This window comes from Lolium perenne, chromosome 1 (genome assembly GCF_019359855.2).
Source record: "Lolium perenne isolate Kyuss_39 chromosome 1, Kyuss_2.0, whole genome shotgun sequence".
NCBI classification, from domain to species: domain Eukaryota; kingdom Viridiplantae; phylum Streptophyta; class Magnoliopsida; order Poales; family Poaceae; genus Lolium; species Lolium perenne.
The window spans coordinates 152847636-152858344 of record NC_067244.2 but is presented as its reverse complement, the minus strand read 5'-3'; positions in this window follow the sequence as shown (position 1 = coordinate 152858344).

The window sequence follows — 10709 nt, the reverse complement described above, 5'->3', positions numbered from 1 at the left end:
TGAAGGGTTACATTTTTGTTTTTTTCTGAATTAGTAGTGATGCCTAACCATATATATACCTAAACTAAGAGAATCAGCATAAACTTATGTATATTAATAGTAAGCGCATATATGAATGTTTTTCTATCTACAAACCCAGGGTCATATATATGTACATAGAAACATGCATATATGCTAGTTTTTGTACCTTGGTGTGTTCCTCTTTTGGGCTATCTTTTTTGTTCACCGGTTCACAACCAACGCCCTAGATTAATTTGGCACTTAGAAAATAACATTTTGTTTTTGGCGCACTAACACAAATAGTAGTAGCACGGTCAACACTGTAGAGAAGTAAAAAAATAAATGTGTGTGGGAAAAATTGACTTAAAGTGACCATTACAATGAGAAAAAGGGTAGAACCAAGCATTGCACAGGGAAAAAGCAGTGTAGTGCCCAGAAGAAAAAAAAACAAGTTGGGCTATACTCCCTCCATCCTGAAATAATGGGTGTAGAGTTAAAATTTGTCCATAAAAGAGTGTACTTCTCGTTTTGCAATGCACTTCAAAAAATTTCCACAAAAGAGTGGTACTCCTAGTAAAAAATATTTCTTTCTCATCACGAGGGATATAGTTTCTTCACGACTAGTACGTACTACCTCCATCACAAAGCTTAAGGGTTCCTTTGATTCAAAGGATTTGCATAGGAATTGTGTAGGATTTGGTTCCTATGGGAAAATTTCCTATACATGTTGTTTGATTCATAGGAACATATCCTATAGGAAAAAATCCTATAGGAATCTTGTAGTGTAATTCCTATAGGAAAAAAGCATTAGCTCATGCCTCATGGAAAAATTCCTTTGCTATAATCAAACAAACTTCATCTTCCTATAGGATTCAATTAGACATGCAATTCCAATCCTAAACCTTTCCTATTCCTATGCTTTTCCTATCCTTTAAATGAAAGGAGCCCTAAGTCTTTTTTTAAGAGTCAAAGCAAGTAAAGGTTGACGAAAATTTAGAATAATCTATCAACTAATATAATATTTTGTAGATACCATACCAAAAAAAATTCATTGTCTATGTATTGATATTAATTTTGTATTTTGCATGATAATGATTTTTGGTAAAATCTTAGTTTACCTTGACATAGTTTGAGCTTCTAAAAATAATATAAGCCTTACGCTTTGGGATGGAGGTAGTAGTATTTAGCATAATATGGTTTTCTTATTTACTACATGCATTTAGCTCATTGGAGGTGGAAAAGTTGAAGAGGAAAGTGATGGTCGATGACAGTTTCCCAATGTAATAATAAAATCCTTAATATGCCTTGAAAACCCACACGTACGCTCTTTCTAGGACAGAGGCAGTATGAGGTAATGCACCCACGCGCTGTCATCTGCCCGTTCGTGCTATGTCTCCCAAATCTTGAAATATCGTCAGTTATCCATTTCACGTCCACACTTCTCCCTCTCTCCACGGACTAGGAAAAAACCCTCTCTTTGCTTCCCCTTCCCATTCCACCGATGGAGAGCCCAACCGACGCCGTCAACGCAGCGAAAGCGAAAGCCGCGCGGCTGGCCTTAGCCGCAGAGGAGGCTTCCAGAGCCACGACCGCAGCACGCATGGCCGCAACGGCGGCGATCATCGCCGCAGCGGATGCCAAAGATGAAGCGGAGGCCATTGCCGAAGGTCGGCCATCGGTCGCTGATGTCTACGCCCCCCTCCTTTTCCTGTAGACAGTGTTGGGCCTCCAAGAGCAGAGGTTTGTAGAACAGCAGCAAGTTTTCCCTTAAGTGGATCACCCAAGGTTTATCGAACTCAGGGAGGAAGAGGTCAAAGATATCCCTCTCATGCAACCCTGCAACCACAAAGCAAGAAGTCTCTTGTGTCCCCAACACACCTAATAGGTGCACTAGTTCGGCGAAGAGATAGTGAAATACAGGTGGTATGAATATATATGAGCAGTAGCAACGGTGCCAGAAAATAGCTTGCTGGCGTGTAGTTGATGGTGGTAGTATTGCAGCAGTAGTAACGCAGTAAAACAGTAAACAAGCAGCGATAGCAGTATTTAGGAACAAGGCCTAGGGATTACACTTTCACTAGTGGACACTCTCAACATTGATCACATAATGTAACGTATAAATGCATACTCTACACTCTTGTTGGATGATGAACGCATTGCGTAGGATTACACGAACCCTCAATGCCGGAGTTAACAAGCTCCACAATTTGTTCATATTTAAGTAACCTTATACTGTAAGATAGATCAAAAGACTAAACCAAGTACTAACATAGCATGCACACTGTCACCTTCATGCATCTGTAGGAGGAATAGATCACATCAATATTATCATAGCAATAGTTAACTTCGCAATCTACAAGAGATCATGATCATAGCATAAACCAAGTACTAACACGGTGCACACACTGTCACCTTTACACACGTGCAGGAGGAATAGAACTACTTTAATAACATTGCTAGAGTAGCACATAGATGAATAGTGATACAAAACTCATATGAATCTCAATCATGTAAAGCAGCTCATGAGATTATTGTATTGAGGTACATGGGAGAGAGATGAACCACATAGCTACAGCGGAGCCCTCAGCCTCGGGGGTGGATTACTCCCTCCTCGTCATGGAGGCAGCGATGGCGGTGAAGACGGCGGTGGAGATGGCTCCGGGGGCAATTCCCCGTCCCGGCAGGGTGCCGAAACAGAGTTCTGTCCCCCGAATTGGAGTTTCGCGATGGCGGTGGCGCCCCTGGAGTCTTTCTGGAGTTTCGTCAATTCGTGTCGAAGTTTTAGGTCACGACGGCTTAAATAGGCGAAGAGTCGGAGTCAGAGGGGCCACGGGCTGCCCAAACCATAGGGGGGCGCCCCCCCTGGCCGCGCCGGGGTGTGGTTTGGTGGCCCTGTGCCCCTTCTCTGGCGGTTCTCGTGTGTTCTGGATGCTTCCGGTGAAAATAGGAACTTGGGCGTTGATTTCGTCCGATTCCGAGAATATTTCGTTACTAGGATTTCTGAAACCAAAAACAGCAGAAAACAGGAACTGGCACTTCGGCATCTTGTTAATAGGTTAGTTCCAGAAAATGCACGAATATGACATAAAGTGTGCATAAAACATGTAGATAACATCAATAATGTGGCATAGAACATAAGAAATTATCGATACGTCGGAGACGTATCAGCATCCCCAAGCTTAGTTATGCTCGTCCCGAGCAGGTAAAACGATAACACAGATAATTTCTGGAGTGACATGCCATCATAACCTTGATCATACTATTTGTAAAGCATAAGTAGTGAATGCAGCGATCAAAACAATGTAATGACATGAGTAAACAACTGAATCATAAAGCAAAGACTTTTCATGAATAGCACTTCAAGACAAGCATCAATAAGTCTTGCATAAGAGTTAACTCATAAAGCAATAATTCATAGTAAAGGCATTGAAGCAACACAAAAGAAGATTAAGTTTCAGCGGTTGCTTTCAACTCATAACATGTATATCTCATGGATATTGTCAACATAGAGTAATATAATAAGTGCAATAAGCAAGTATGTAGGAATCAATGCACAGTTCACACAAGTGTTTGCTTCTTGAGGTGGAGAGAAATAGGTGAACTGACTCAACATTGAAAGTAAAAGAATGGTCCTCCATAGAGGAAAACATCGATTGCTATATTTGTGCTAGAGCTTTTATTTTGATAACATAAAGAGAGCATAAAAATAAAGTTTTGAGAGGTGTATGTTGTTGTCAACGAATGGTAGCGGGTACTCTAACCCCCTTGCCAGACAAACCTTCAAAGAGCGGCTCCCATTTTATTTTATTTTGGGTGGCACTCCTTCCAACCTTTCTTTCACAAACCATGGCTAACCGAATCCTCGGGTGCCTGCCAACAATCTCATACCATGAAGAAGTGCCTTTTTATTTTAGTTTTATTATGATGACACTCCTCCCAACCTTTGCTTACACAAGCCATGGCTAACCGAATCCTTCGGGTGCCGTCCAACAATCACATACCATGGAGGAGTGTCTATTTTTGTTAATTAATTTGGGACTGGGAATCCCATTGCCAGCTCTTTTTGCAAAATTATTGGATAAGCGGATGAAGCCACTAGTCCATTGGTGAAAGTTGCCCAACAAGATTGAAAGATAAACACCACATACTTCCTCATGAGCTATAAAACATTGACACAAATCAGAGGTGATAAATTTTGAATTGTTTAAAGGTAGCACTCAAGCAATTTACTTTGGAATGGCAGGAAATACCATGTAGTAGGTAGGTATGGTGGACACAAATGGCATAGTGGTTGGCTCAAGTATTTTGGATGCATGAGAAGTATTCCCTCTCGATACAAGGTTTAGGCTAGCAAGGTTATTTGAAACAAACACAAGGATGAACCGGTGCAGCAAAACTCACATAAAAGACATATTGAAAACATTATAAGACTCTACACCGTCTTCCTTGTTGTTCAAACTCAATACTAGAAATTATCTAGACCTTAGAGAAACCAATTATGCAAACCAAATTTTAGCAAGCTCTATGTATTTCTTCATTAATGGGTGCAAAGCATATGATGCAAGAGCTTAAACATGAGCACAACAATTGCCAAGTATCACATTACCCAAGACATTATAGCAATTACTACATGTATCATTTTCCAATTCCAACCATATAACAATTTAACGAAGAGGAAACTTCGCCATGAAAATTAAAAGCTAAGAACACATGTGTTCATATGCAACAGAGGAGCGTGTCTCTCTCCCACAAAGTGAATGCTAGGATCCATTTTATTCAAACAAAACAAAAAACAAAAACAAACCGATGCTCCAAGAAAAGCACATAAGATGTGATGGAATAAAAATATAGTTTCAGGGGAGGAACCTGATAATTTGTCGATGAAGAAGGGGATGCCTTGGGCATCCCCAAGCGTAGACGCTTGAGTTTTCTTGGTATATGCAGGGGTGAACCACCGGGGCATCCCCAAGCTTAGAGCTTTCACTCTCCTTGATCATGTTGCATCATACTCCTCTCTTGATCCTTGAAAACTTCCTCCACACCAAACTCGAAACAACTCATTAGAGGGTTAGTGCACAATAAAAATTAACATATTTAGAGGTGACACAATCATTCTTAACACTTCTGGACATTGCATAATGCTACTGGACATTAGTGGATCAAAGAAATTCATCCAACATAGCAAAAGAGGCAATGCGAAATAAAAGGCAGAATCTGTCAAAACAGAACAGTTCGTATTGACGAATTTTAAAATGGCACCAGACTTGCTCAAATGAAAATTCTCAAATTGAATGAAAGTTGCGTACATATCTGAGGATCATGCAAGTAAATTGGCTTAATTTTCTGAGCTACCTACAGGGAGGTGGACCCAGATTCGTGACAGCAAAGAAATCTGGAACTGCGCAGTAATCCAAATCTAGTACTTACTTTACTATCAAAGACTTTACTTGGCACAACAAAACACTAAACTAAGATAAGGAGAGGTTGCTACAGTAGTAAACAACTTCCAAGACACAAAATAAAAACAAAGTACTGTAGCAAAATAACACATGGGTTATCTCCCAAGAAGTTCTTTCTTTATAGCCATTAAGATGGGCTCAGCAGTTTTAATGATGCACTCGCAAGAAATAGTAGTTGAAGCAAAAGAGAGCATCAAGAGGCAAATTATAAACACATTTAAGTCTAACATGCTTCCTATGCATAGGAATCTTGTAAATAAACAAGTTCATGAAGAGCAAAGTAACAAGCATAGGAAGATAAAACAAGTATAGCTTCAAAAATTTCAGCACATAGAGAGGCATTTTAGTAACATGAAAATTTCTACAACCATATTTTCCTCTCTCATAATAACTTTCAGTAGCATCATGAGCAAACTCAACAATATAACTATCACACAAAGCATTCTTATCATGAGTCTCATGCATAAAATTAGTACTACTCCCAACATAAGCATAGTTATTCTTATTAATTGTAGTAGGAGCAAATTCAACAAAGTAGCTATCATTATTATTCTCATCATCAAATATAGGAGGTATATTGTAATCATAATCAAATTCATCCTCCATAACAGGTGGTAACAAAAGACCACTATCATTATAATCATCATAAATAGGAGGTAAAGTATCATCAAAGAAAAATTTCTCCTCAATGCTTGGGGGACTAAAAAGATCATGCTCATCAAAACCAGCTTCCCCAAGCTTAGAATTTTCCATATCATTAGCAACAATGGTATTCAAAGTGTTCATACTAACATGTTCCATGGGTTTTTTAATTTTCGGGTCAAACCATCCATGTCTTAAATCAGGAAATAGAGTAAAAAGCTCATTGTTGTCCATTATGCCAAACTAGTGTAAACAAGAAACAAAAAGTTGCAATTGCAGGATCTAAAGGAAATAGCTTCAAGTACTTACAATGGCGGAAAATAGCTTGGTAGCCGAGGTCCGGAGTGTGAGTACCTTTTACCTTTCCTCCCCGGCAACGGCGCCAGAAAATAGCTTGATGTCTACGCCCCCCTCCTTTTCCTGTAGACAGTGTTGGGCCTCCAAGAGCAGAGGTTTGTAGAACAGCAGCAAGTTTTCCCTTAAGTGGATCACCCAAGGTTTATCGAACTCAGGGAGGAAGAGGTCAAAGATATCCCTCTCATGCAACCCTGCAACCACAAAGCAAGAAGTCTCTTGTGTCCCCAACACACCTAATAGGTGCACTAGTTCAGCGAAGAGATAGTGAAATACAGGTGGTATGAATATATATGAGCAGTAGCAACGGTGCCGTAAAATAGCTTGGTCGGGCGTGTAGTTGATGGTGGTAGTATTGCAGCAGTAGTAACGCAAAGAAACAAGAAACAAGCAGCGATAGCAGTATTTAGGAACAAGGCCTAGGGATTACACTTTCACTAGTGGACACTCTCAAGATTGATCACATAATGCAACGTATAAATGCATTCACTACACTCTTGTTGGATTATGAACGCATTGCGTAGGATTACACGAACCCTCAATGCCGGAGTTAACAAGCTCCACAATTTGTTCATATTTAAGTAACCTTATAGTGTAAGATAGATCAAAAGACTAAACCAAGTACTAACATAGCATGCACACTGTCACCTTCATGCATCTGTAGGAGGAATAGATCACATCAATATTATCATAGCAATAGTTAACTTCGCAATCTACAAGAGATCATGATCATAGCATAAACCAAGTACTAACACGGTGCACACACTGTCACCTTTACACACGTGCAGGAGGAATAGAACTACTTTAATAACATTGCTAGAGTAGCACATAGATGAATAGTGATACAAAACTCATATGAATCTCAATCATGTAAAGCAGCTCATGAGATTATTGTATTGAGGTACATGGGAGAGAGATGAACCACATAGCTACAGCGGAGCCCTCAGCCTCGGGGGTGGATTACTCCCTCCTCGTCATGGAGGCAGCGATGGCGGTGAAGATGGCGGTGAAGACGGCGGTGGAGATGGCTCCGGGGGCAATTCCCCGTCCCGGCAGGGTGCCGAAACAGAGTTCTGTCCCCCGAATTGGAGTTTCGCGATGGCGGCGGCGCCCCTGGAGTCTTTCTGGAGTTTCGTCAATTCGTGTCGAAGTTTTAGGTCACGACGGCTTAAATAGGCGAAGAGTCGGAGTCAGAGGGGCCACGGGCTGCCCAAACCATAGGGGGGCGCGCCCCCCCTGGCCGCGCCGGGGTGTGGTTTGGTGGCCCTGTCCCCCTTCTCTGGCGGTTCTCGTGTGTTCTGGATGCTTCCGGTGAAAATAGGAACTTGGGCGTTGATTTCGTCCGATTCCGAGAATATTTCGTTACTAGGATTTCTGAAACCAAAAACAGCAGAAAACAGGAACTGGCACTTCGGCATCTTGTTAATAGGTTAGTTCCAGAAAATGCACGAATATGACATAAAGTGTGCATAAAACATGTAGATAACATCAATAATGTGGCATAGAACATAAGAAATTATCGATACGTCGGAGACGTATCAGTCGCTCATCGGCATCTGATGCTGTTGGTAGATGGGTCCACTCTCTTGGGAAGCATCCCCTAGATGACGAGGACGAGGTTGAACTCATCTTTGAACCGCCGCCGCCGACCTTCGACGAGAATATCATCGACGAGGGGGAGGAAGTATGTTCCGATTCACCTCTCTCCCTTATTCAACATAGCCCTGTATCGATTTGCGCTATGGTCTCTCCCTCTTTTTTTGCGCTATAGCATTTTGAATTAGCGTCAGAATCTTTTTAGATTCATATTCAGTAGTTGCAACTGCTACATATTTGCTTCACATCCGATTCACCTCTCTCCCTTATTCAACATAGCCCTGTATCGATTTGCTCTATGGTCTCTCCCTCTCTTTTTTGCGCTATAGGGTTTTGAATTAGCGTCAGAATCTTTTTAGATTCATATTCATTATTAGTTGCAACTGCTACATATTTGCTTCACCTGTTTATTTGGCATGTATCAGGTTGCTACTGATGAGGTTGACAACGATGTCGAGTCGTGTCATAGGAAGGCCAGGGCCACTCTCAACAAGCTTAAGGCGGGGAAGTTCGACAAGTATTGGAGTGAACCCTGGACTGGTGCCAGGAACAGCTGCCCCTTCTGCACAAAGAGCATAAAGGCTGACTTTCAAAGCGTCCCCGCAAGATGCCGAAGCCGGTGGGTCCGGCTGTCTCAAAGTTGGGGAAACTGTTAACCGATCCGGCTTCATAGCCAACCACATGGCCTATGGGCTATTCCTAAGGAAGAAATTGAACCAAGCTATCGAGACCGGTCGTGTGCCTCCTCCCAAGCCCAAGCCACCAAAGATTAAAGGTATGGGCAGCAAGAAGCAGAAGAAGCGGGACCGGGAGGAGGCGACAGGAAGAAGATGGTAAATATACTCCGTAACTGCTGTGCACGTTTGTCTCTCCTACTGCTTCAAAAGCAGCATCTTTTGTTGAACTCTGTTTATGTTTGCTGCTCAGCAGCGTTTGTGGTGAACCTATTAGCTTAATTAGGGGTTGTTGAACTATATATGTCTGTGTTGAACCTTAATTAGGTTGTGTTGAACTCTGTTTGTGTTGGCGTGGGAAGGGGGGCATGATGCTACCCTGAATTTGCGGGACCCCCAAAAAACTTGCAAATACGAGTGATGCATCCAAAAGGAACAAACTTTTACATGGTAGACCCCAGTCTGAAAGCAAGAAATGCGATCGGGTCCTTAACAGCCACCGCCCGGATTGATCGGGGATTTTGCCTGCCTACCGCATGTGACTTGTGCTCACTGAAGTTTGGGACCTCATGCATGGGCACCACACGTAAGTGACAAACGTGTTGGTGTAAAAACTCGGGTGATTATTATACTGCATTAGTACAAAGTTTCCTATGGATTCAAGGGTTGGAAAGCCAAGTTAACTCATTTTAATGACTAAGAAGGAGCCAGGCTTACTTTTTCATTTTCATGTTTTAACTTGTTTAAATCTTGGTCAAACAAAGGATTTGACCAGGATTCAAATGGGCATAAAAATTCAAAAAAGAAATAAAAAAAAATCACATAAGCTTCTTATGTCATCTAGTAAGCATTACAGTTGATCAACGAAGTCTAGACATATTCAAACCAGAAAAATCATGTATATACCCCCTAACCCTAAACTCTGTCTTATGAAGTCAAGCATGAAGAAAAGTGGTTTTGGGTTTCAAACATTGGAAATTAAAAAAACTCCCAAAAGCTTCATTTTGGAGTGACTAAGAAGAATCCAGGCTTACCTTTTCATTTTCATGTTTTAAACTGGTTTAAATCTTGGTCAAACCTAGGATTTGACCAAGATTCAAATGGACATAACAAATTCAAAAAAATCAAAACCAAAACACATAGTCTTTTGATGTCATATAGTAAGCATTCAAGTTGATAAACAAAGTCTAGACATATTTAAACAAGAAAAATCATGTATATACTTGGCCCCTAACCCTAAACTCTGTCTTATGAAGTCAAGCATTAAGGGAAGTGGTTTTGGGTTTCAAACATGGAAATTTAAAAAACCTCCCAAAAGCTTCATTTTGGAGTGACTAAGAAGAATCCAGGCTTACTTTTCATTTTCATGTTTTAAACTGGTTTAAATCTTGGTCAAACCTAGGATTTGACCAAGATTCATATGGGCATAACAAATTCAAAAAAACATAGTCTTTTGATGTCATATAATAAGCGTTCAAGTTGATAAACAAGGTCTAGACATATTCAAACCAGAAAAATCATGTATCTACCCCCTACCCCTAAACTTTGTCTTATGAAGTAAAGCACGAAGAGATGTCATTTTGGGTTTCGGACATGGAGAATTAAAAAACCCTCCCAAAAGCTTCATTTTGGAGTGAATAAGACGGATCCATACTTACTTTTCATTTTCATGTTTTAAACTTGTTTAAATATTGGTCAAACCTGCTAGGATTTGACCAAGATTCAAATGGGCATAAAAATAAAAAAAAAATTAAACCGAAAACCACTTCTCTTCGTGCTTGACTTCATTAGACAGAGTTTAGGGTTTGGGGTATATACATGATTTTTATTGTTTAAATATGTCTAGACTCCGTTGATCAACATGAATGCTTACTATAACTTAAGAAGCTTATGTGTTTTGGTTTTTCATTTTTTGAATTCTTTATTGAATTTTTATGCCCATTTGAATCTTGGTCAAATCCTAGGTTTGACCAAGAATTAAACA